Source organism: Megalopta genalis, chromosome 6, assembly GCF_051020955.1.
Source record: "Megalopta genalis isolate 19385.01 chromosome 6, iyMegGena1_principal, whole genome shotgun sequence".
Classification (NCBI taxonomy): domain Eukaryota; kingdom Metazoa; phylum Arthropoda; class Insecta; order Hymenoptera; family Halictidae; genus Megalopta; species Megalopta genalis.
In genome coordinates, this window is record NC_135018.1 from 18,342,615 (window position 1) to 18,370,514 (window position 27,900).

Sequence of the window (27,900 nt, forward strand, 5' to 3'; positions counted from 1 at the left end):
AGATTCTTTATTAGATTCTGAGTCCGATGAAGATCATTCGGTAGCATTTATCAGACGACGCATAAATATTATCGCCAGTGACGATGAATTTAGTACCGAATTATCATCAGATGAGGAAAAATCAGAAAAACTACTTCGCAACCAGTTCCAAATGCAACGTACATCAATGTTTAACGCCACATTCGAACTGTTTTATGGAATTTCACGCTTAAGCATTTATGCACAGAAGTGGAAACATTGTAAGCCGTTGTTACTTCAAAGTTACAAATTCAACTAATTATAATAAAGTTGTTCAAACTGTTAAATATTTTTTCACTTAGCGTATACAAGTTTATAATAATAGATCTTCCGCTGCACACATTTTCCTATATTCAAGAAAAATATTCGGCCCATGGAGGGTTAACCGAGGGCCAACCTTGACCCAAATCTCGCCCGGTTGACCTAATACCAAAGTGATTCACTTTAGATCTTTATCCTCGTAAGCCTTTTCATATCTCGTTCTATTCGTTCTCGATGAAATCTGGAGCCTGGTAACACGGTCGACGAACACCGTGCCGAAGAAGTCGGTGTCGTTGATTTCCGAGGGAGCCGAAATTTCGACGAACTCGATCGGGGTTGGGTCGGACCCGTCCGAAGCTGAAAGAGCGGCGAAGCGCGCGGCGCGCGCTAATCCAAGACGCGTAGAATTTATTCCTTCGGTTGGATCTGGGTTTAGCAGTGGCCAAGTTGAACGCGCGAACGAGGCGAAGAGAGAGAGAGAGAGAGAGAGAGAGAGAGAGAGAGAGAGAGAGAGAAAGGTGGATAGCTGGAGAGAAACGGAGAGAAACGGTGAAAAAGAGGGAGAGGAGGCTGGAGCGTATGTCGCAATGTCCCTTAACGGGTGACGGCTGTTGGAGAACCGGTCGACCTCGATACACCCCTACCCTTCTCCGTTTACCCCTCTCGCCCGCGTGTCGCCGCGCCAATAGTATATGGATTCTTGATATACAAGTATAATAGATACATACGTATCTCGCGTGAATTTTGCACAATCGAGACTGTCGTTTGCGCACGTTCCCCTCGTTCTCCCCCTTTAGAAAATCGTTTCTTCGCCAGCCTTATTGTTCGCCGGAGGTGTTGTCTCACGTTTTTCATCCGCGACTTCTCCTCCATCGACTCTCTTCACCGGATCGCCGTTCTTCTCTGTTCGTTTATCGTTCTTTTCCGTTCCGCGTCGCGGCGTTATTCGAACGGAAAATATTAGGTCCACCGGAAAGTTCTGTCCGCTTTTTGACGCAAGACTCGGATAAAGTAATGTCTCCCTTACTGTACGGTAATGTCTCCCTTACTGACGCTCAGATTGTTCACAAAAATGGACAATTTGGGAAGAGGAGATACGATTATTCGAACCTTTCGGTTTGTTTTTACAGTTAGGAATTGTCAATAATTATGAAAACGTACCGCAAGACTCGGATAAAGTCATGTCTCCCTTACTGTACAGTAATGTCTCCCTTACTGACGCTCAGATTCTCCACAAAAATGAACAATTTGGGAAGAGGAGATACGATTAGTCGAGATTTTCGGTTTGTTTTTACAGTTATGAATTGTCAATAATTATAAAAACGAGCCGCAAGACACGGATAAAGTAATGTCTCCCTTACTGACGCTCAGATTGTCCACAACAATGGATAATTTGGGAGGAGGAGATACGATTATTCGAGCCACTCGGTTTGTTTTTATAGTTATGAATTGTCAATAATTATAAAAACGAGCCGCAAGACTCGGATAAAGTAATGTCTCCCTTACTGTACAGTAATGTCTCCCTTACTGACGCTCAGATTCTCCACAAAAATGGACAATTTGGGAAGAGGAGCCTTGCGAATTCGAGCCTCGCGGCTCGTTTTTATAGTTGTTGACAATCGATAACCATAAAAAACGAGCCGCAAGGCTCGGATAATCGTATCTCCTCTTCCGAAATTGTCCATTTCTGTGCACAATCTCAGGCGTCAATTAGGAAGACGTTACTGTACTACCGAGTCCCGAACGCTTATTGTTTTATAACAACGATGAGATTGGATTTATTTGAAATTGGCACGATACCTGTTACAGTATAGGCCGGAATAAGGTGGTATGTCTAAATTTGTATAATATATAATTATAATATTTCTCATGGAAACATTCGTCTAACATCGAAAACTGTAAATGAAAAATCGAAGAACCAGTCGTTTCGACTCGTTTAGTAGTTTCATCGCCGAGGGACGGTCCAACGAGTGCAATAAATATTATCTTTTCTGTTCGAGATATATTAGGCCTACCGGAAAGTTCTGTCCGTTTTTGAATTGAAATATAACACGATTTTCATACATTTAATAATATTTATTGTAGAATATACTTTACATCGTTACTTATGACTTCTTACCTAATATTTTCATTTTATACGAAAAAGTGCATTTTACGCGCGCGAAATCGAGTCTTGCGACTTACACAACGGTTACGCTTTTAACAATTTTTAAAAATCTAAACTTTGTTAATGTGAAAATTATCTTAGAACGTGATATAACAAATTTCGGTGGTGCCTCAGAGTCACCGCTCGAGTGCAAAGGGTTAACTTATGAAAATCCTGTTCCCAAAATATTAGGTCTACCGGAAAGTTCTGTCCGTTTTTGAATTGAAATATAACACAATTTTCATACATTTAATAATATTTATTGTAGAATATACTTTCCATCGTTACTTATGACTTCTTGCCAGCGTGATGGCAACTTGTAAATGCCATTTTTAAAAAATGACTTATTTTTAGAGGCGAAGAACTCGACTAATGCTCGGTTGACATCAGCTTCAGTTTTGAATTTTTGTTCCTGTAAAAAGTTTTGCAAAGAGAGAAACAAGCGATAATCGGAGGGTGCTAGGTCTGGGGAGTATGGTGGATGCGACAGAATTTGCCAGCCTAGCTCTGCGATTTTCTGACGAGTCGCCAAAGCAGCACGTGGTCTGGCATTATCATCGGTAGCCATGTTTTCACGATCGCGTCTCACTTAATAATGACACGAGACATCTTTGTTTCAGTTTATTTAGGAGAGTACACGTGTGTAAATGCAATGATAAAGAGAGATAGTCATATATGTCTCAAATCAACATGTGCATATGGATTGAAACTTGAAGTGACACTATCGGACAGAACTTTCCGGTAGACCTAATAATTACGTATGTCTATTTCGCGCGCTCTATATTTCGGAGTCAGCTGTTTCGTTGATTCGTTTCGTTTCGTTCCGAATTCGTTTCACATTCGTCTCAGATTCGTTACGGATTCATTACGGACGCGTTTCAGTTTTTTTTCCATTTTTGGCCGAGGTCGGCGACCGGCGCGTAGTCCGGTAGTCCAGCGATCGTTGCGTTTTTTCAAACTGCGAATTCGAATTGCGTTTCTGTCTGGTATGCGACGTTCAAATTGAAATGTTTCACGGAGAAACGGGCGGACCGGAAAGCCGGCGGTAGTCTCGCGCATTTTTCTACTCCACATTTTGAAAATTATTCGTTCGCGTTCGTCGATCGCGCAAATTTGCATTCGGAAAGACGCGGGCGCGTCCGTTTGACAAGCATCGACGGGGAAAGTCGACGACTGGCAAGAAACTTGTTCAACTCTCGATGCGTCCGGTTACAAAATACCCGAGAAAATTCTCGGGTGATTCTTGTCCGCGTACAAACGAGCCTTCCACGGACGCCACCCTTTCTTTCGACGTTTTCCAGCGTTCGATGCTCGGATCACAATGTAAAACAAAAAGTAATAAAAATAGTACTATATAGTACTATAAGTAAAGTAGTACTATAAATAAAGTACTATAAGCTGGATCAGTCTTCGACGACGATATATTATATTAACCCTTAGCGCTCCACGCGTTTCTCGAGTGCTACCTACCTGCAACTCCAGCAAATTTTTGGAGCAAATCGCCTGAGACAAAGGAAGTCTTATTTTGAGCAGAAAAGATTACACGTCCTTGCGAAAGCGTTCGATTTTATTCATTTTATGTTGCTAAGTATAAAAATGGGCAAGAAATGTTTTAATCGTAATGGTATCTACTGAACATTGTGCGAGGTCGGTGCATCGACATCGTGAATTGTGACCGAAATTTCCAAGCAGCAAATGCATCCTCGTCGAAACGGGTAAATTTACTATTAACGATATTCTTCGCAATTCTTAAATCCCTCGTGTTCTTCGACGCGATTTATTATAATATTAGCATCGCGAATCGTCTGTTGAATTCTGTTTGGACACGGAATTATTGAAACAAAAATATCTTCTGCGCGAGCTTGCCGGAATTTTTGTATCGTCAATCTTCACTGGAATCGGCTCGATTGATAATTAAATTAAATAAAAAATTAGTAAATATTCTTCGAACGTTCTAAAATAAAGTTGAACAGCGTTTTTCTGAAAAATATCGCTACCAGCAACTCCGGCACATTTTTGGAGCTAAGCGCCCGAGATAAAGGAAGCCTTATTTCGAGCGGAAAAGATTACACGTCCTTGCGAAAGCGTTCGATTTTATCCATTTTATGTTGCTAAGTATAATGGGCAAAAGATGTTTCAATCGTAATGGTACACGCGCTAAGCACGTTTTCGCTACAAACAACAATTGCCAACGTCGACAAAAACATAGCATCTTCGGTATAATAATGCTAAAATCATTGGGCTCCGCAGCAGAGCCTTCGGATTTACGGAACAAATGACGGATATCTCCATAGCAGATCCAACGGAGCGCTAAGGGTTAAAACGAATACAGAAACGGTTGCTTACGTAGCAACGAAGATCGATTCGTTGGCTCTCTTGCTGTATTGTACGATGGCTGAACGTGCTCGTCCGCGTACCATTCGTCGCCACGACGCGTGGCATCGACGTTGGAAAATTGGGAGAAACAAGGGAGAAAAGGAAAATTGGCGAACGAAGCGTAGATCGGTATCGGGAGCGCCGGTACAATTTTTTAATCGCGCAGCTCGTTCGGCGATATTTCATAAGATTGCTGCAAGGTTGACGATGCTCTTCGAACGATTGGTCGTCGAGACGTTCACGGGTCTCGAACAGCTTCGGTCAACGTCGACGTCGACGCGGAGATCGGCGGAGGAGCACGGTCCGCATCGACGCGGCGCGGTCTTGCCGGTTCAAACGGTCCGAGCGGTCGAAGCGGACGATGCGGACGACGCGGTCGAGCGGTCGTCGAGGCGGCTCGAGCTGCTCCTTCGTTCGAGATCAAAGGCAGGCGGATCGCTACAAAGAAACGAATCGGCTAGCCAGAAGAACGGTTAACACGCGGTCGGCCCTTCTCCATCTGAAATCACGCGAAGGTGTACCGATGATCGTTAAAACGATCGAGCTTCGAGACGACAAAAAGGGAAAGTTGTTTGTTTGTCGAGACCCCTAATGGCCGTCTTTGGACGAGTTGGTAATTGGCGCGTCCACGCACGTCTCTCCGCAGCTCGGTGTTCCATTCTTTCTTCCTTCTTCCATCTCCTTCTTTCTCACCTTGTTTCTCCCTTCTTTCTCCTTCCTTCTTTTTCCTCGCTCCGCCTCACCTCTTTTCCCGCCGCTATTTCTCTCGTTCCCTTCGGCTTTGTCTCGCGAATGCACTCTCGTCACCCTACTCTTTCCAGTCGCGTGTATTTCCCGACTCTTTTTCCGTGCCGCGGGTTCCGTTCGATCGCTTCGCGTTACACGACTCCGTCTGTGTACGATCGCTAGCCTACCGTTCGCGAGTTGACCGGAGACAGCCTGTCCGCGACTCCGCGAGGAACCAGTCCGATTCGTTGTTTTTCGAGCGCTGCTTTCTCGACGCCGCGCGGTGGCCGAAACGGTCGATTTAGGCAGGCTAAGATGTTTTACCGACCAAGAAGGCTGTAATAAAAAGACGATGATTATACGCGAGAACACCTTTTCGCGATGTAAATATTTATTTTGTTTGATTTGTTTGATTAATTTGTTCTTTTTATTTGGAATAAGTAATTATATACGGAACTTTGAGCACTCCAATTTTTGGCGATATAATCGGTCAAAGCAGACTCTTCGATTAAGTTTGATTTCTTTGATTAATTTATTCTTTTTATTCGGAATAAGTAATTATATACGGAACTTTGAGCACTCCAATTTTTGGCGATATAATCGGTCAAAGCAGACTCTTTGATTAAGTTTGATTTCTTTGATTAATTTATTCTTTTTATTCGGAATAAGTAATTATATACGGAACTTTGAGCACTCAAATTTTTGGCGATATAATCGATCAAAGCAGACTCTTTGATTAAGTTTGATTTCTTTTATTTATTTATTCTTTTTATTCGGAATAAGTAATTATATACGGAACTCTGAACACTCAAATTTTGGCAATATAATCGATCAAAGAAAATCGATGATTTTCTTTACTGCTCTGTTGGTGCCAAATATCAAATAATACCTTCCGGCTCGTGTACTAAATTCTTACAGAAAATTGAATTACAAAGTTTTATGGAAAGTGACGGATATAACTGTTAGATTTCCAAGTAGCTAATAGATATATCCAACTATTTTCGTAAGGCACACGGAGGGAAAAGGTGGGGAAAGTAAACAGAAGTTAGAGAATATCGAGTGAAAGAATTGTAACAGACCAGTGGATATTGTTGCTCGTATTAGGTATTTGTATTTTGACAAATGTAGGTGAAAAATAGTAAATACATGTATCTTGCACAGATCGGTCCATGACTGGATCAAGTAAGAATACGCATTTTACGAGCAGAAATACTACCTTAACCATTAGCTTAATTTTAACGTTACTATGTATCTTGCATTAAGTATTGACATTTATGTATTTCTGTGTGCAATTTTCACTAGATTCTAATATTTAACCCTTAGCGCTCCGCGCGTTTCTCGAGTACAGTAATGTCTCCCTTACTGACGCTGAGATTGTCCAGAAAAATGGACAATTTGGGAAGAGAAGATACGATTATTTCAGTCTTTCGTTTCGTTTTTATAGTTACGAATTGTCAACGAATATAAGAACGTACCGTAGGGCTCGAATAATCGCATCTCCTGTTCCCAGATTGTCCATTTTTCAGCACAATTTGAGCGTCAGTTAGGGAGACATTACTGTACTGCCTACCAGCAACTCCGGTACATTTTTGGAGCGGAGCGCCTCAGATAAAGGAAGTCTTATTTCGAGCAGAAAAGATTACACGTCCTTGCGAATGCATTTGATTTTATTGATTTTATAAATATACATTTTCCTATTGCAAATAAAAGATAAATTTTCAATTTTGTAATTCACCATGGTGCGATATCTTTGGTAACAATCTCCCATGCGCATTCTGGGTTTACTTGGACAAGTGTCGCGGTATTCGCTTTGCCAAATAGAGTTACCAGATATTTCTTTCAAGTTTAGAACATTTTCTGCGTAATCGTTGGTTTCCTTTATAATTTCATTCGCCGATTCGTCCGTGAAAAATAATTTAAAATATCGTATCGGCTGTTCGATGTTTGTAGGAACTTGTGGTCCAACGACCTGTGGCAATACACTAAAAGGTATTCTATCTGGAATATATAATTCTTCCGTAACATCGTGCCGTTCGTCCAAGTCTTGTAACGAATCTTCGCTTTCGCTTTCAATAATTCTCATTCTTCGTCTCTTTGGTAGTATAATTTCGCTACTGCCACTCGAAGTGTCAGAATCGTAACCAACATTGTTTTCCACAATGTCTTTTAACTCTTCAAAATCAAACACGTCTTCGGTATCGCTCGGCTCTAAATTCTCGTCGTAATATTTATTTTTTTCCGTGTTGCTAACCATAGAAAAGGTCAAAAAACGGTTTAATCGTAATGGTACAGACTTAGCACGTTTTGACTACAGATAACAATTGCTAACGCCGACGATAACGTATGCTAAAAACGTTTGGCTCCGCAGCGGAGCCTTCGGAGTTACGGAACAAATGACAAATATCTCCGTAGCGGAGCCTTCGGAGCGCTAAGGGTTAAAACCCCTATGATCACACCGGGACGCTCGGGTCCAGTTCGGTTTACAAACAACTGTCGCTCAAATACTGGCAATACTATCGAGAGCCAACAATTCGAGAATTCAATTTGAATATCCTAGAATATCATTATCAGAACAAATGACAAATGTCTCCGTAGCGGAGTCTTCGGAGCGCTAAGAGTTAATAATTGTTGAAACGACCGCAGTTTGAAGAAAGAACAGCTGTTTTTGTCCCAAAAAGGCAACTTCAGATGCCCATAAAAGGATATGCAAAAAACAGCACAAATTACGGAACAGATGACAAATGTCACCGTAGCGGAGCCTTCGGAGCGCTAAGGGTTAAATAAGGAAATTTTTGGGTTAAATATTAGCGCTTCCGGGTGTGTTTATGCTAGAACCGTTGCTGGTAAAACTGCACGCGGCGTCTTTTGTCGAACGTTGTCGGCTGTTCGATACGCGTTACACGTTACGCGTTACAAGTTACAAGTTACGCGTTACGCGCGCAGACGGTAGACGCGTATAACTCGTAATTCGCGTTGCTGCCTACAAACAATAGCAGCAGTACCAACAGTACCAACAGTAGCAACAGTAGCCACGGTACCAACGGTACCAACAAACAGTACCGACGCTGGGAAAACGACACGGGAGCTGCATTCATGCGCGAGCGTCAGCCATCCGCTGTTACAACGCAACATAACTTTCCGGCCCAGACACGCTAGCCCGCGTAACCGCGTAAACCCGTACCAGCGACCCCCCCAGCGGCGTTCTACGCTGAAATATTCTCAATGAAATTAGCGGCGGCTGGGAGTTAGTCGAGCTCGCGCGACAAACGATCATTCGTACCGTTTCATCTTGGCAGTGTTTAACGAACATGTCCGCGATAATAGAGCGGCACACAAAGGAACGGTAATTTAGTTTCTGCGTTGATACGCTTTTGAATACGTGTGCGCGTTCGCGTTCGCGTTCACGTTCGCGTTGCGCGCACGGTATACATGCGAGAGTTTTGTTTTCTACATTCCCCATGGTTCAAGGTATTCCGACGAAAATGTCAGAATTCCGATCCGCGCTGTTTTCTTGCGAGCGAATTGATCGCCGCAACGGATTCACCGACGTCACCGTTGATCTCGCGGTTTCGTTCGCGCCAATGCACGCGCGCAGTGTCCGAGAGTCTTATTAACCCCTTGACGTACCATCTTCTTCGCAGCTACTGCGATTAGAAATTTTTCGATCGTAATCATTTCTTAGAAAGAAAAGAAAAATTAATGCTTATTCTGTGCCTAAATTTACTTGAATGCTTAAATATTGACGACAAAAGAATAGAATTTTATTGCAATTCTAAAGGACAAAATAACATCTATCACTCAATGAGTTAATACTAGAAATTTTCACGACGAGTCGGACTCTCGTCAAATTACGGCAAGGGGTTAAATACGTTCATAGTAATGTCTCCTTTACTGACGCTCACATTGTCCACGACAATTTGGGAAGAGGAGATACGATCATTCGAACTTTGCGGCTCGTTTTTATAATTGTGGACAATTTATAACTATAAAAATAAATCGCAAGGCTCGAATAATCGTATCTCCTCTTCCCAAATTGTCCATTCTTGTGGACAATCTGAGCGTCAATTAGAGAGACGTTACTGTACGTCGACGCGTCGTAATATTAGGTGATCCGTTAAACGCACACCCGCATACGTTTGCGCGCAAAAACATGAATGAAGCAAGTTTTCACCATAGCGGAGATTTTGGCAAATGGCTCGAGTCCATCGGGTCGAAGTTGGCTCCGAATGCGCGGCATCGCCGACATCTTGTCAAAGTGGAAAACATTAGGTATTACACCCTATCGCTGCTCAATATGTACAGTAATGTCTCCCTTATTGACGCACTCAAATTGTCCACTAAAATGGACAATCTGGGAAGAGGAGATACGATTATTCGAGCCTTGCGTCTCGTGTTTTTATAACTAATCCGTACGACTACAGTAATGTCTCTTTAATCGACGCTCAGATTGCTTTTATAGTTACGAATTGTCAACAATTATAAAAGCCGCGTAATAATCGTATCTCCTCTTGCCAAATTATTCATTTTAGTGGAGAATCTGAGCGTCAGTAAGGGAGACCTCACTGTACAGTAATGTCTCTCTAATTGACGCTCAGATTGTCCACAGAAATAGACAATTTGGGAAGAGGAGCCTTACGACTCGTTTTTATAGTCACCGATTTTCAACAATTATAAAAAGGAACTGCAAGGCTCGAACAATCGTGTCTCCTCTTCCCAAACTGTCCATTTTTGAGCACAATCTGAGCGTCAGTAAGGGAGACATTACTGTACCCAGTTTTATAATAATAAAAACAAGGGACACCTTATGTCGAACGGCGATAAAGCAGTGAATCGGATGAACAGTTTTGTAAGGACTTGTTTCGAACCTAATAACACTGACCGCAAATATGTCGATCTTATTGCTATAATTGCCAAATATCCGGCAAAACTAAATCTCGAACTCGGTCGGTCGAGCTAAATCTCGGAGAGCACCGCGAGATTCTAAAGAGCAGGACCGACTTAGCAAAGCGGAGTGTAGCATCGAAATTTACAAGCAAAGTAGCGCTAGAATCGTTTGTCATACCATGCATAACTTTATACAGGAAACATAGATCCGCGACGATGCTTCTGAACTAGATACAACGTACAGTAATGTCTCCCTTACCGACGCTCACATTGTCCACGACAATTTGGGAAGAGGAGATACGATCATTCGAACTTTGCGGCTCGTTTTTATAATTGTTGACGATTCGTAACTGTAAAGACAAGGCTTCGCAAGGCTCGAATAATCGTATCTCCTCTTCGCAAATTGTCCATTTTTCTGAACAATCTGACCGTAGCGTGAATCGCAAGAGTCAATTTCATATGCATAAAATGCACATTTGTCGTAGAAAATAAAAATACTGTGAGTCAGAAACAATTGTTTTACATTTACAGTTAAAATAGCTTCGAGTGCAAAGGGTTAATTTATTCTTCTTATTCGGAACAAGTAATTGTGTACGAAACCTTGAGCACGGACGAGGAGAAAGAAGGAGGAAGTGGATGAAAGAAAAAAAGAAATAAGGAAGCAGGAAGAAGATGCGGAACATTCTCATCGATCGATCGCTCGTTTAACCCGAACAGAAACCGATTTGATCGATGCCCTCGGAAAAAAAGAAAGAGTGTAATTCGAGTTACGCGTTCCACGCATCCGGAACTAGCGCGCCGCGCCGCACCGCTCCGAGCCGCGCCATTGGCTATATCGACTATCAGCTATCAGCTATCAGCTATTTCGCTATTTGCGGTTTAGCGGTTTCGTAATAGGCTCGGTATCCTTCTAGACAAGGATCCCCGGCTACGACTACGCTTCCTCGTTATTGCGGTGAATCAACGGGCCACGTACCATTGCACCGCCTCGTCGTCTCTTTCGTCAACCCCTCCTTCGTGTCCTCTTCTAATAGCCTTCCTTTACGTAAGCACTTTAACTAGAGAGCAACCAATTACAAGCACGTCACCTTCTTCTTCTTCTTCGTTTCGACCTTGTCCGTCGCCGTTTTTCAAAATATATGTACGTCGAACATCCCAGAAACTTCTAGAACACGGAACTATCGAATCGTAGGGTTAATCGGTGAATTGGTGAATTAAGATCGAGACTTAATCTTTTAGGCACAACGCGCCGCTATAGTGGCTTTCGCGGATGTCATCTTTCAAGAACGACATGCCACTATAGTGGCTTTCGCGGATGTCATCTCTCTGAACGACGCGCCACTATAGTTGGCTTTCGCGGATGTCATCTCACTCGGTCATCGTTTGGATCAAATAATCGTCTTCATCTGCATCGTTTCACACTTCTTTTGTCTTCACATCGATTTACAATATATAGACTTATCTTAACAATATAACTGTTGACACATCAAAGTCGGGGGATCTTGACGAAAGTATGCTAGGTAACGCGGCGACCGCCCCGCCTCGTTTTTCGTCCTAGAGCGGGCGATATTTGGTGTAATCGTAAAAAAATGTAGACTTAAAAAAGTTTATTTAAACTCTTAAAACTAAAAGAAATATTAAAAAAGAACTAAACACTAATTACGAGATAAATCGAGATAAATCGTATAAGTCGAGATAAATCGTAGTACTACGACTCCCGCCTTTAATGTGTCAACAATATAACTGTATCTTAACAATATACAGACAGAATATACAGACGCTCTGTACAGTACATATCAGACTCTGCCGTCCAGAGAAATAGCCTCGCGCAGAATTCAGCCGTACCTGAAAGGTTAACAACAATTTAAGATTTAAACTTAACAACGAGAGAGAATTACGTTTGATCTTGGACGTTGCGCGTTTTGTCGTCGAGAGAGGACCGAGGACTGTCTTCGTTCTCGACATAGCTCTCGTAAAGCTTTTCCAAAGCTTAATTATAATTTATATTTTCGGTGACACATCTCATGCGACGGAAAACGCAAGACGATGGCGAATGGTGATCACCGAAAACGTGTCGCTCTATACATATTAGGTCTACCGAAAAGTTCTGTCCGTTTAAGAAATGAAAGGAAATAATAGATTTTTCATAAATTTAGTACTATTTATATTGTACAATATAATTTCCGTCGTTACTTATGACCTCTTGCCAGCGTGATGGCAATTTGTGAGCAACATTTTTCAAAAATATATGTCTCACATAAATATGTGCATATCTATTGAAATTTGCAATGACATTATCAGACAGAACTTTCCGGTAGACCTAATATGTATTTAAAACGTGTCTCACAGCTCTCTGCGAGTATCGCCTTACGGAATACAGTAATGTCTCCCTTACTGACGCTCTGATTGTCCACGAAAATGGACAATTTGGGAAGGGGAGCCTTGCGAATTCGAGCCTTACGACTCGTTTTTATAGTTACCGATTGTCAACGATTATAAAAACGTAGTGCAAAGCCGGAATAATCGTATCTCCTGTTCCCAAATTGTCCATTTTTCTGCACAATCTATTACTGTACAGTAATGTCTCCCTTACTGACGCTCAGATTGTCCCCAAAAATGGATAATTCGGGAAAAGGAGATGCGATTATTCGAGCCTTGCGGCTCATTTTTATAATTGTGGACAATTTATATATAATGAATTACATAATAAAATTAAATTACATAATAAAATTAAATTATATATAATAATTATTATAAAAACAAACCGCAAGGCTCGAATAATCGTATTTCCTCTTCCCGAATTGTCCATTTTTGGGGACAATCTGAGCGTCAGTAAGGGAGACATTACTGCAATCCCTCTGTTCCGCAGCGAAAGGGAGAACGTTCTGATGGAACAGACTGCAAAATATCGTAACCATAGAAAATACGAGTGGACAAGACTCGCGAGTGGCTTAACGCTTCGTTAACCGGGAGCCTATCGAGCCTCTCTCCGGTTCACGGGAGAAGAATATTACTTGTATCGCACGGATAGGCTTCCAGGGACCTGGTCTTCGCTTTATATTTTTATCGATTGAATACGGTTCCTTTCCGTCAAATGTGACGGACATACGTGTATCGAAATTACTGTACACCCTGTATACACAGGGTGTCTCAGTAACTCTGTTACAAAGCGATATCTCCATTATCGTTAATGATACGCGGAAATGCTTGAGGAACAAATTGTTTGGTTCGAAGGGACACGTGTTGCGGTGGAAATCATATTTTTGTAAAGGTCATAGTTTTTGAAATTTCAAGGTCATCGATGTTTTTTCAAATGGGATTACATATTTCTAGCATTATATCACGACAGCTAAGATCAAGACGAATCTAATAACCTATAATATCACGACCTTCGTGTGACCTTGGGTACGAAAAATAAAGAAATTTTTGGACATATAATGATCTATTGAGCATATGCGCATTATATATTGAGTATATTGAATATTGACTCATTATATATATATACTCAATATATATATATATATATATATATATATATATATATATATATATATATATATACTCAATATACTCAATATATATATAATCAATATAATATCCATTTTTCATCGTACTCGCTACTGATATAAAATCTTCCTTTTTCTTTCTTCTTCTGTAACAAAGGGTTTTTTTTACCCGTATACACGAACGAATAAATGAAAGCACCTTCGTGATTCCCTCGAACCCAACTCGTGCACCGGAGAGGGCCCGCGGGATTTTTAATTGGGCGCACTTTCTTTAAAAGGAATCTTAAAATTCTCTCTTTTTACGACAATTCCAAACGAAATTATTCGATTTAGTTATCGACGTTGACTCGTTGGTACGCGATTGAAACTGCCATTCTCATTAACGCGTTCGCGTGAAGAACGTCGGATGAATTTTCTGGATATAATATATAATATAATTATTGAAAATCGTAACCCTTGGCATGATATCTAGAGAATTTATAGCTTCTCTTTCGTCATATTTTCGAGGAGTATACGACGTATTTAATACGACAAATCCAACAAATAGAAACTATATGTATATGCACGCCAGCGACGCGGTTAGCGAATGCGTGGAGAAGTTCTCGACGGTAAATTAGGCTCGCAAGAACGATGAAATTATCGCCGGCAGATAACGACGTGTCGAAGCTCCGTGGCTCTGCTCGAGGTGCGGGGCCGGGGGAGCAGCAGCGATCTCCATTCAGGTGCATTTCTGTGCGCGAGTCGAGCGAGCGATATTCCTAGCTCCTCGCGAGTGCCGCTCGACCGAGACCAATCCTTTTCCGCGTATGAATCATCGTTACGTTTCTAGTTTCTACGAACGCACGGCAAATTACGAATCGCGTTTCCTCGCGGCCGATGGACAACTGAAAGCAGCTGCCAAGCGCGGACGCGGACGCGCACGAAACCCGGCCGAAATACGCGTGCCGCGTGCATCTCCGCGTTTCTGCGTATGCTATTGTTGCGTGCAGAATCTCTGGACCGGGCTCGCGACAGACTCGCCGAATCCAAAAGACCAAATTATTTTGCCCGAGAGACAAAGCGCCGCGCTTCGCTCGTGATTTCGATCGTCGCTGTTCTTCTCCTTGTCGAGGAGAATCGAAACGAATTTTCTCAACAATTAACGCTAAACCTACCAAGCAGTGATACTAACTGGCGTGTACTGCTTCACAAAAGCGAGAAGACCGAATTTATTTGGAATTTGTAAATTTTTTATTATTATATATTATATTATATTATTATTATTATTATATTATATTATACTATACTATACTATACTATACTATACTATACTATACTATACTATACTATACTATACTATACTATACTATACTATATTAAATTATATTATATTATATTATATTATTATTATATTATATTATATTATATTATATTATATTATTATTATATTATATTATATTATACTGTACTGTACTGTACTATACTATACTATACTATACTATACTATACTATACTATACTATACTATACTATACTATACTATATTATATTATATTATATTATATTATATTATATTATATATTTATTATTATATATTATTAATATATATTACCTTGCTCCATTAATATTAGGTCTACCGGAAAGTTCTGTCCGTTTTTGAACTGAAATATAACACAATTTTCATACATTTACTAACATTTATTGTAGAATATACTTTCCATCGTTACTTATGACTTCTTGCCAGCGTAATGGCAACTTGTAAATGCCATTTAAAAAAAATGATTTATTTTTAGAGGCGAAGAACTCGACTAGTGCTCGGTTGACATCAGCTTCAGTTTTGAATTTTTTTCCTGTAAAAATTTTTGCAAAGAGAGAAACAAGTGATAATCGGAGGGTGCTAGATCTGGGGAGTATGGTGAATGCGACAGAATTTCCCAGCCTAGCTCTGCGATTTTCTGACGAGTCGCCAAAGCAGCATGTGGTCTGGCATTATCATCGGTAGCCATGTTTTCGCGATCGCGTCTCACTTAATAATGACACGAGACATCTTTGTTTCAGTTTATTTAGGAGAGTACATGCGTGTAAATGCAATGATAAAGAGAGATAGTCATATATGTCTCAAATCAACATGTGCATATGGATTGAAACTTGAAGTGACACTATCGGACAGAACTTTCCGGTAGACCTAATATAACTTATTCAAGCGTTCTCCACGAAAGAGTCTCGGAACTTTGCAGAATTGCAAAATAAGAAAGCGGTCACTTTGACCGCGGTATGTTTAGTGTTAATAACGTCCGTCGAACTGTTCGTCGATGACAATCTTCTCTCTCGAGTTTGCAGTACGGTTGCGAGCGACTCGAACAGAAAGATTATTCTTCGAAGGTAATACGATTAGTATTGCACAAGTTCTGCGGGCAATGCTTCGTTGCCGATTCTCCTGATGTTACCAGTTACCTGTTGCTTAACGTGGTAACATTCTGATTTGTTTATTTATTTATTCATACGCTTGTAAATAAATAAAATCTAAATTAGAGTACGCGCGATAGAATGTAGCAATCGGTGCGACGGTTGCAACAGATCTCTTATTCGATTTCGACATTTGAAACTATAGAGGCAGCAGAAAGATCGATTACGGTTAGTGATTCTAGTAATTCTTGTTGTAAAATATTTTCAACGAATATTTCTACGATATTATTTCGATCCTCGCGAATACTTGGTTTCGCCGGTTCGATCGGTGGATTATGTAGCCTAATGTTTCTGCGTTCAAATAAGCCGTCTTTTTAACGTCAGAAACGAAGTTCAAGATAACGTCCGATCTCGATATTTACGACTGTAAGGAAGAACGAATCGCCGCGGCCGCGAGTGTTTTCATTTCCGAGATATCGGCGCCTATAAAAATTGTTTTCGCGATGTATTTCTCCGACAAATACGTAAATCCTATATGCTACGGTGCAATTAACGCGTTCACTGAAATTTGTTGAAATCGCGACTTGCTGCGTTTTTCCTGAGAGCCGCGAATACACTGATCCAACTCGAAACGAATTACAGCAATTCCTTCTAATCGACGTTCAAATTGTACACGGAACTGGACAATTTGGGAGAAGGAGATACGATTATTCGAGCCTCGGTACACTCCGCCTACCGGGGGTGGAGTGTGTACGTCGAGCCCACAGAAGAGCCTCCTTCCCCTCGGCTTTGACCGTGATACCGGATCCCTTGCGCGGGAACAAACCTCCCGAAACCTGGAGAAATCGGGAGAAATCCTGCGTCCCGACGCGTTCCGCGAGATCTTCCAATCCCAAAGCGAAACATCGTTTCCTTCTGTTTACGCGAACACGGCGAGACACCCTTCGCGAATGTCCGGCGGAGTTTCCATCGTCGTCCGTGGCCATCGTCCTCCTCAAAATATCGACAACCTAGTCGGGAACGAAGTTATCGGCGGTAGGGTCTGTTAAACGACTCGTAATCGACTGATACCGAATACCGAATAAAGTAGCAGGAGCCGGCAACCGTTGGGCGAGGCCAATTGCTGCGCCCTATATTTATGCGAATTAGTACGTTTTGTTCTTCGAGTATGTGCGAACGAAGAATACGAATTGTCTTGACGCTATGTATGTATATTTTTTAAATATACGTTGACCTACCTGCTACGTGTACATACGAGCATCCGCGAAACCGTATTCGAAATCTATTGTCGTACGAAAAAATAGTCGATCCGTATATGTCGTCCAAATCGCGATAATCGCTTTTAAGAGATCATCCCCGAAATCTCAATACGTCGCGCACATCGTACGGATATTTTCATTTACCGAACCAGGCTGGCGTTACCGAAGATTTCGATCGACGAAGAACGCGTCTTCGGCGGAAACCGCTCGAGGATAAAACCTTGACCGGACTGGCACCGAACATGGTAAGTTCTTCATAATCGACGCTGAAATTGTGCACAAAAATGGACAATTTCGGGCGAGGAGATACGATCGATCCGAGCCTCGCGGCTCGTTTTTACAGTCGTTGACAATCGAGCCGTTTCTTTTGAAAGTGGCATAAGTCACTTTGTTTTTAAGTCGATATATTTAAGGGTTTGCGTTTGAGCACTTTTAAAAATATGGATGCTTACTTTCGAGAAGATTTACTTGTATTTGTTATCTCAAGATACTGATATTTTCCTCGGTATAAATAATTTCGTATAAACATTAAGAAATCGCCACTTTTCATTACGGTAAAGTGACTTATGCCACTTTCAAAATAAACGGCTCAATCGGTGACTATAAAAACGAGCCGCAGAAGCTCGAACAATCGTATCTCCTCTTCCGAAATTGTCCAATTTTGTGTACAATCTGAGCGTCGATTAGGGAGAATTTTTCTGTTCACCGTTCAATGGCGCAGCCTGTTCTATTCGACAATTTCGAACGGGTTCGAGTCTGCGAATCGCCGCGACTCTAATATTTTTGCGCGGAGCATCGAGTTTTCAGCGAGACAGCCGTTCGCGAAGTCGATTCGCGAACCTAGAACAAACGGACGAACGAATCACGTCTTCCCGTTCGGTCGCGTAATTGCGCGTCGCATTATTCAAACGATCCGCGCGCGCACCGCTGCGGTGTTTACACGCGTTTGCGCACACGCATTTGTGCACGTCGCGGTCGCGGTGCGTGTGTGGGTGTACCGTGAACGGTCGTTAATGAGCGTGCAGTAGCGTAGACGACTGTGAAATTCTAGGCGCACCAACGTTGCTTTCACCTTTCCTTTTTCCCTTTACTTTTTCCCCTCTCTCCGTTTCTTCTTTCTCATTTCTCTCTCCTTTCTTTCTCTTTCGTTTCGTCTTTCCCTCCTTTGCTTCTCCTTCATTCCCATTTGTCGTACCCGCGTCGCTTTTCCGTAAACGTTTGTATCGCCGATCGCGGACGCTGAAGATTCTCGAGTTCTCCGCAACTGGTTGTTCCGTACCGTTTAACCCTCCGACGTTTTTATTGTTGTTCGGCAATTTTTTCAAACATATTTTCCAAGATATTTCTCGCGGGCTTGGTAGGTACAATCTTTTTGTTCCTAATGTAACAATGATTCGTTTCATTTAATTACCGGAAAAAGAGCAATCGAGCGAACGATTCGAATGCTCTGGGTCCGCATCGATGATAATTAAATCGACTTGGATGCGATGCGAAACGCCTAGGAATTTCGCATAAGCTTCTCTGTCGTCGCTTTGCAAAACTCAAATGGGAAAAACCGTTGGCCGTGCCATTAAAACGAACGATTAAACCTCGTTTACGGTCAAGCAGCAAACTACCGTCCTGATTTCAGCGATTACCTGAATCGATACCACAGGAGCGCGAAATTATCGAGTATCTATATGTATATATAGATATATAGGGTGTCCCAAAAATGTTTCACAGAAATGGCGGATTCCTCGGATCATTTGAAGCAACTTCTTCCTTTACGAAAATGTTCTCCGAGGCACCGTTAACGAGTTATTAACGAAAAACAGTGACCAATGAGAGGCGAGCTCGGCTGACGCGAGGCGGCCGAGCCAACCAGCGCGGGGTAGGATGATTCGAAATTACTTGTACACTTGTGTGCGGTGGAAAACTTCTTCATTCGCTCGCGGACTGTAGTCGGACGGATTACAGTAATGTCTCTCTTACTGACGCACAAATGGTGCACGAAAATGGACAATTTGGAAAAAGGAGATACGATTATTACGCGGCTTTTATAATTGTTGACAATTCGTAACTATAAAAGCAATCTGAGCGTCGATTAAAGAGACATTACTGTAGTCGGACGGATTACAGTAATGTCTCTCTTACTGACGCTCGGATTGTGCACAAAAATGGACAATTTGGGAAGAGGAAATACGATTATTCGAACATTGCAGCTCCTTTTTATAATTGTTGAAAATCGGTGACTATAAGAACGAGTCGCAAGGCTCAAATTCGCAAGGCTCCTCTTCCCAAATTGTTTATTTCCGTGGACAATCTGAGCGTCAATAAGAGAGACATTATTGTACACTAATGTCTCCCTTACCGACGCTCAGTTTCTCCACTAAAATGCACAATTCGGGAAAAGGAGATACGATTATTACACGGCTTTTATAATTGTTGACAATTCGTAACTATAAAAGCAATCTGAGCGTCGATTAAAGAGACATTACTGTAGTCGGACGGATTACAGTAATGTCTCTCTTACTGACGCTCGGATTGTGCACAAAAATGGACAATTTGGGAAGAGGAAATACGATTATTCGAACATTGCAGCTCCTTTTTATAATTGTTGAAAATCGGTGACTATAAGAACGAGTCGCAAGGCTCAAATTCGCAAGGCTCCTCTTCCCAAATTGTTTATTTCCGTGTACAATCTGTTCGTCAATAAGAGAGACATTATTGTACACTAATGTCTCCCTTACCGACGCTCAGTTTCTCCACTAAAATGCACAATTCGGGAAAAGGAGATACGATTATTACACGGCTTTTATAATTGTTGACAATTCGTAACTATAAAAGCAATCTGAGCGTCGATTAAAGAGACATTACTGTAGTCGGACGGATTACAGTAATGTCTCTCTTACTGACGCTCGGATTGTGCACAAAAATGGACAATTTGGGAAGAGGAAATACGATTATTCGAACATTGCAGCTCCTTTTTATAATTGTTGAAAATCGGTGACTATAAAAATGAGTCGCAAGGTCCGAATTCGCAAGGCTCCTCTTCCCAAATTGTCTATTTCTGATGACAATCTGAGCGTCAATTAGAGAAACATTATTGTACACTAATTGTACACTAATGTCTCCCTTACCGACGCTCAGATTCTCCACTAAAATGCACAATTCGGGAAAAGGAGATACGATTATTCGAGCCTTGCTGTTCGTTTTTACAATTGTGGACAATTTATAACTATAAAAATAAACCGTAAGGCTCGAATAATCGTATCTCTTCCCAAATTATTCATTTTAGTGGAGAATCTGACCATCAATTAGAGAGACATTGTTGTACATTAATGTCTCTCCAATGTAATACAGGGTGTCCACCCTGTATATTCCATAGAGCACAACGCGAATAAAATAGGTAATAGCGCAGCATGGTCGACAACTTTTCTGCTGTTTCTACAGCGGACCGCACGGACCGGTAAATGTCACGAAGGAATGCGGTAAACGATATTTACACAGGCACATTATTTTATCCGTGGACCGCCGATAACACGAGTGAACGTGCGCGACGTCGTTACCGCGGGCGGCGGTGCGACCCGCGGGGCATGGCCATCGACGGCGTCGACGGCATCGACGGCAGGCGTCGTGTCGCGAATCGCGAAGCGTGCGGCACGTGGCACGGAACACGAGGCAACGAAGCGCGAGACGCGAGACGCGAGCGGCGAGCCGCGGGCCGCGAAACGTTTGCGCGGCGGCGACTCTGCGTGATACGCGGCTAATTCGCTTATCCGAAGCGCACATTTTCATCGGCCGGGCCGTACCCATTTTTTGATTGCTCACGCGTCTTGTGCCTCGCGTTATTGAATAAATGCACGAAGATTCGAGCGTAATCGTCGGTTCGCGTCCTGTGACGGTGTTTCTACAATCGATCGGTCTCGATGTATGCGACGCGTGTACGTATATCCGCGCGCGTTTTCGAATTTCTCTTACGGTCTAATAAACTTGACTAAACTGTAAGGGAAGAATTTTAGCGGTGGTAGACCGAGGCAGAACTTCAATTATCGCGGCTTTTACGTCCTTTCAGGTAGTCTAAGGGGTCTTTCGGACGGGCCGACTCCGCCGTAAATGAATTTCGCAATAAAGTTGCAACGGGCAAAGGGTGGCCATAAAATGAAATAAAGCGATGCTGGCTAGCTGGCTGGCTGGCTGGCTGGCTGGCTGGTTCGTCCTTATGCCCAGCTCGCGTACAGCAGTGTCTCGCGCATAATAAATCATTCTTAGTCGTCTCCGTGAACGCGACGCCATGCGACGAAACGAAACGAGACGAAACGCGCGTTTAGAACCTACCGGTCCTCCTGCACCTGCGAATAATACAATCCCTGGCAAAAAGTAATCGACCAGCTTCTAAAACCGAATGACTTCTTTCGGATCGGACTGAACGACTCGAATTTGTTTCAGCGTAAAAGGGACTAGTTTACTGTACCAATGACTAAAACACATTTTTAAAAATTTTGCTGTAGCGATTTTTGTTTTCCAAAAACAAAATGGCGCATCAAATATGGCGGATGGGTTGTTGAAAAATTGGGAAATCAGGAAGGTTCCGTGGCTATGCGGGAAAGTCGATCGGCTACGAAGCCAAAGGTCCTGTATACAGTTCCCTTGTTTTTTCCCAAGATTCTACAGTAATATTTTTGACAATAGAATTTTCGGAACGACTTCAGAGATTCAGATTGCTGATATCTCGAGGCAGAAAATAATTTTTTCATGGCTTGTGTCACATCATCGTTCGTGTCGACCACGAATCCTTCTTGCTGCAATATTTTTTGCTTAAAATATTCTATTATCGAATTATCGTCACTATTCAAGTTTTCTTTAATAATAAGGAACACTTCTTTCCCAGTTAGACAGTATCGACTGTCACGAGATCCTGAAAATGGAAAACCAAAAATTGACACATTTTTTTCAATCTAACAAATTTCATTCTTTTTCAAAATAATTTTCGACATTGCCTAATAAAGTGTTTTTCCTAACATCTCGAAACGATGTAAGCAATTTGGCACGATTTGTAGAAAGTTATTCCGTCTTAGATACTCTCGCGAGACAGTTTCCCGTACGTTGACTCACAAAAATGGTTGTAACTGAAAAAAGTGCAACGCGTTGCAGCCAATTTTTTAAGCGCAGCTAGATGAAACTATAAACTATGGCTCCGGTAAGTTTGAAAGCAGGCCCTCATGGCCGCAAAAGTTTCGACTATAACTTTACAGTAAATGCATTCCATTTGCTCTTATAATTTGAATCTACAATTTATCGATTTTCCAATGTAATAGTTAACAATTCGTGAGATGTTAGCGGTACAAAATGTTGTACTTAGCACCAGGAACAATATCCATTTTACACGATTGAAAAAAAAACACTTCCACAAAAACATACACGCTTTAAACCATTCACTTCGTACTTTCGCTCTCGCTCGCGAGTAACGACTGCCTAAAAAACTCGAAATTCGAAGTGCAATTGTCATTCAGGTATGAAAGTATGGGTCATTTCGTTTTTCCCACCACACGGATGCATCATTAACCCTTTCGGTACGAGCGCCGGATATATCCGACATCCATCTAGTCACCTGTGTGGCCGAGTGCCGAATACATCCGGCATCCATGTAAGCCATATTTCTGTAGGCCCTTTACAGAATGTTTACAGGAAATATTTAAAGAAAGATTTAGAAACGGATTAAGCACAGTCATTACTTAACGCTTAAGAAAAAATATCCACAAAAGTGAACTGACCCTGCGTTATGTGCGCATTTTCGGCGCGGCACCCCGTACAGTGGAAGTGTCACGGCGGACAACGCGCTCGTACCGAAAGGGTTAAACTAACCAATCCGTAAGTCAAAAAACTCTCCAACGACAACTTCGATTTTTAGGATTTTGGCCCTGATTTCAGGCTTCTATATCACTGTTTGGCAGGGTGAACGCCGATAAGAGTTTACCGGACCTGGCCCGGACCGGGAACGCCACGATATCGTATTCCAGCTTCGATATACGTACGATACGCGAGACGGCATCGCGGCGGTTTTATTCTCGAGTAAGACATTGCTCGAAACCAGAAAGAGTTTTTTTTGTCTTTTCTCGCTTTATGTACCACCTATCTATGCATCCATTCTCTTCCCGCAACGGTTCTGATTCCCATACATAGAAGCCGGACGCGACTTGTTCGTTTTCCCAACTTTCTCCCTCTCTCTGTTTCTGTCTATGCGCGATTCTCCCTTTCGCTGCAACTTTCCTCGTCGTTCTTTCGCGTCGGAAAGCAGGACGTGGGCGAGCTTCGTGCGCATCTGCATAATCGTACGTAAATTGCACGGGACATCGCGCTCGGTAATATATTGCGGCCGGGGTTTCGTGAGTCGGGAGGGCCGGAGGAGGGCCGAATCACCGGAGAACCGGACGGGGCAACGTTTCGTACGAAGGATACGCGTGGCTCGCGCGATGCGGATCCGCAAAGCGCGAGTTTTGCACGCGTGTTTCTCCTAGGTGCGCGTCATACTACAATATACGCGTCGCATCGCGCAGCGTTGCGGCGCAACGGTACACCGGCGACCGGTTAATTCAGTTAGTGGATACGGAACGGAAGGCTGCGGACTGTGCGTGGACTGTGGAGGGAGCCCGATACCACTCCGCACTTTGCCGTCCGCTCAAACATTTATGAAGGGAGGAGTGGTTCGAGCCACGTTTCGCATCTCTCTCTCTCTCTCTCTCTCTCTCTCTCTCTCTCTCTCTCTGTCCGTCCGTCCGTCCGTCTTTTCCCCCTCTCGCCTCCTTTCTCCCACGCTGTTCATTCTCTTCTTCCTCTTCTTCTTTCTATAGTATATGCCTCCAGCCATCTCTGACCGCTGCGACGGCCAACTTTTATTTTCGACGCATCTTCCTCTCTCCGCGGCAGGTGACACGCTTCGATTAATCACGGTCAATCTGTAGCCTTCCATTAAGAATATCATTGTCGCATACATCTGCAGGTGTATTCTACACAGATACAGTATCCGACAGATAGTTCGACTCATTTTTCTTATAGAATATTAACGCGTTTTACGTACTATTTTTCCGTTTTGTTATTGGTACGGGCGATTCGATGCGATGCGTTTAGCGGAACACGCTATTATTTAAATCATATAATTTTGATTAATATGGTTGTTATGTAGGTATTGGAACAATTTGAAAATGTTGCGCGAAATAAATGTAGGTTCGCTTAACACTTTATCGTCCGGTTGTGGTTGAGGCTGCCACTCAGTAAGGACTGGCTTAGTCGCGCGCGCATTTGCTCCCAGTACCGGCTAAATTTTCGCTATTCATTGTGTTGTGCTTATTCCTTTAAAAATAATAATAAATAATAATATAATTATTATAATTATAATTCATAAGGATATGGGGAGGTCAGCATACAGGAGGTCAGCTACTAACAAAACAGTAAAGAAGCGAAAACCGTCGATAGCTAAAAGTCGATTAATAGGCTATCGGTCGATAAGCATTGGCAATCGAAAAGCCGATTAATAGGCTAGCGATCGATAAACATTGGCAATCGAGAAGCCGATAAATAGGCTAGCGGTCGATAAAGTGTTAATATTTTTTTTATTCGTATCTACAAAATGATCACGTGAACACGATACGAAGGAACCTTAACGTTTTAGTCGGTCCTCCATTGTTTTCGATGACCTCGAATATCCTTTGCGGCGCACGATACGTCACAGTGACGAGGTTGCGTCGAAATCGAAAAACTCTCGTTATATTATTTTCACTCGAATCGATCCATTTTCTAGCTCCCAAAGCTACGGATAAATTTTGCGATCGTCGAGTCCGAAATCTACGCGGCTATCGAATAAGTCACAATTTTGTCGAAATATTTCAAGTATAACAGACATTTTCAATATTAACCCTTTGCACTCGAAGTTTTTTTTCAGTCATATTACCAGCAACTCGAAGCCATTTTAGTGAAAAGATCATATTCTCATGTAAGTTCATGATATAAGCATTAAAAGAAAAGTCATCGTTGTATGTTATTATTTTTTTAATTGTTTATGGATACAAACGTCATTTGTCACCAACAGCGAAACATCCTATAACTAATTTTTACGATTTGTTTTTGTTCTTATGTTAAAAACTGAAAATTATTTGCATTGTCTCCGTAGCGGAGCCCTCGAGTTTGAAGACAAATTTTAAATGGCTCCGCTCCGGAGCCCTCGAGTGCAAAGAGTTAAAAAATGTTCGTACCACGTTCCCTCTATTCTTCCCTTACTCCGCAACGTTTCAGCTCCGTCGTCGAAACGAATACTATCGGTTTATCTGATTTCTATTTGTCGGCAATAATTATTCTACCGTTGCTAATGGCCGGTTACCGATAAGTAAAATATGCATGCAGGATCAGATTCGCTCTCCGTCGAATCGTCAGACTGCAGGGAACGATGCGCGAGTATTATATTAGAGGTAAGAGCATCGAAGTGTTTAAATATTACAGTTATACACGTATGTACATATATGTATTGGGTTGGCAACTAAGTATTAGGGGGACCGGAAAGTAAATGTCGTTTCTGCGCATTTCGATATTTGATTGTCATTTGGTAGCTCATTACGTACTTGGAAGGCGTGTCAAAGAGATTTTGAGGTTATTGTATCATATTTGCTTCTGAATAATCAAGTATTAGATTTTTTTTTGTAATTTGGGGTGAAATGGCCAGTCAAATACCAGAAGAGCATATCCGGCATTGTATGCTTTTTGAGTTTCGCAAGGGTAATACCGCGACTGCTGCGACTAAAAACATTTGCGATGTTTATCCAAGCGCATTGGACGTTCGAAAATGCCAAAGATGGTTCTCCAAGTTCGGATCAGGCAATTTTGATCTCTCGGACGCCCATCGATCAGGAAGACCAACAACATTAGATAACGATGTGCTAAGGGCAGAAGTGGTAGCAAGAACATTTGCCACAGATTGGAAAAATAAGCAGAGCTGGTGTTTGGGTCCCCCATAATCTGTCCGAACAGAATAAAGCCAACCGGTCCATCACGTGCAACGTATTGCTTCAACGGCACCGCACAGATCCGTTTTTTCATCGCTTGATCACTGGAGACGAAAAATGGGTCCTGTACGACAATCCGAAACGCAAAAGGCAGTGGCTCAGCCGAAATGAATTACCACAAACTACTGCAAAGCCGGGTTTACACCCCAAAAAGGCACTTCTGTGTGTTTGGTGGAATACACGCGGAGTTGTTCACTTTGAAATGTTAAAACCTGGACAAACTGTTAATGCAGATGTCTATTGTGAACAACTGGAACGAGCAAACCAGTCTTTGATTGAAAAATATCCGGCGATTGTCAACAGAAAAGGAGTTATTCTGCAACATGACAATGCAAGACCGCACTGTGCAAAACGGACCTTAGACAAAATTAACGAATTGGGGTGGGAGGTACTGCCTCACCCACCATACTCGCCCGATATTGCACCCTCGGATTACCATTTATTCCGATCACTGCAACATTGTCTTAGTGGCAAAAAATTAGAAAATTTTGATGATGTCCAAAATGCTATCTCGACATATTTTACAGAAAAACCGATTGATTTTTACCGCTCCGGCATTGAAAATTTGTATACTAGATGGCAAAAGGTTGTTGATAACGAAGGTGAATATATTGTTGATTAGAAATAAAAACTTGTTAAAAATGTAGTCGTGTGAATTTAACTTGAGAAAACGACATTACTTTCCGGTCCCCCTAATAATTGCCGATTTGTTCAATGAAATAAAAATTGTTTTTTACTTGGAACGAAGTTTAATCTGTAATGTATTTTCCATTTTGTCCGATGACCTTTTGCCGTCTCTCTGACAACTTGAAAATTCCACGCTCGTAGAAAGTCTGATCCTTTTCGGCCAAAAACTGAGTTAAGTGAGATTTTACAGCGTCATCGTCGTTAAAAGTTTTACCGCGAAGGGAGTTGTCCAGGGATCGAAATAAGTGGTAATCCGATGGCGCGAGATCAGGCCTATATGGTGGGTGTAACATCAATTCCCAACCAATATCCATCAATTTTTGCCGAGTGGTCAAAGACGTGTGCGGCCTAGCATTGTCCTGCTGGAAAATGGCACCTTTACGATCGACCAATTCTGGTCGCTTTTCCTTGACCGCTGCATTCAATTTGCCCAGTTGCTAGCATTCACGGATAATAAAAAATAACAAAAATAATAATAATAATTTTATAATATAACATTTACGGACATCATAAAAATGGGAGTGAGAGACGTCTATAGCTGAAATCGGCAATTACTTAGTTGCCAACCCAATATATTATCAAAACCTCCTCGTTGAGACTGAAGCTAATCCTTTTATTGGT

General features: G+C 42.0%; 1 protein-coding gene across 5 annotated transcripts in view; it reads left to right on the forward strand.

Moving 5' to 3' along the window:
• Positions 1–27,900, forward strand: part of scalloped (TEA domain transcription factor 1 homolog scalloped) — a 218,434-nt gene that overhangs the window by 86,981 nt on the left and 103,553 nt on the right. The window lies entirely within an intron of this gene.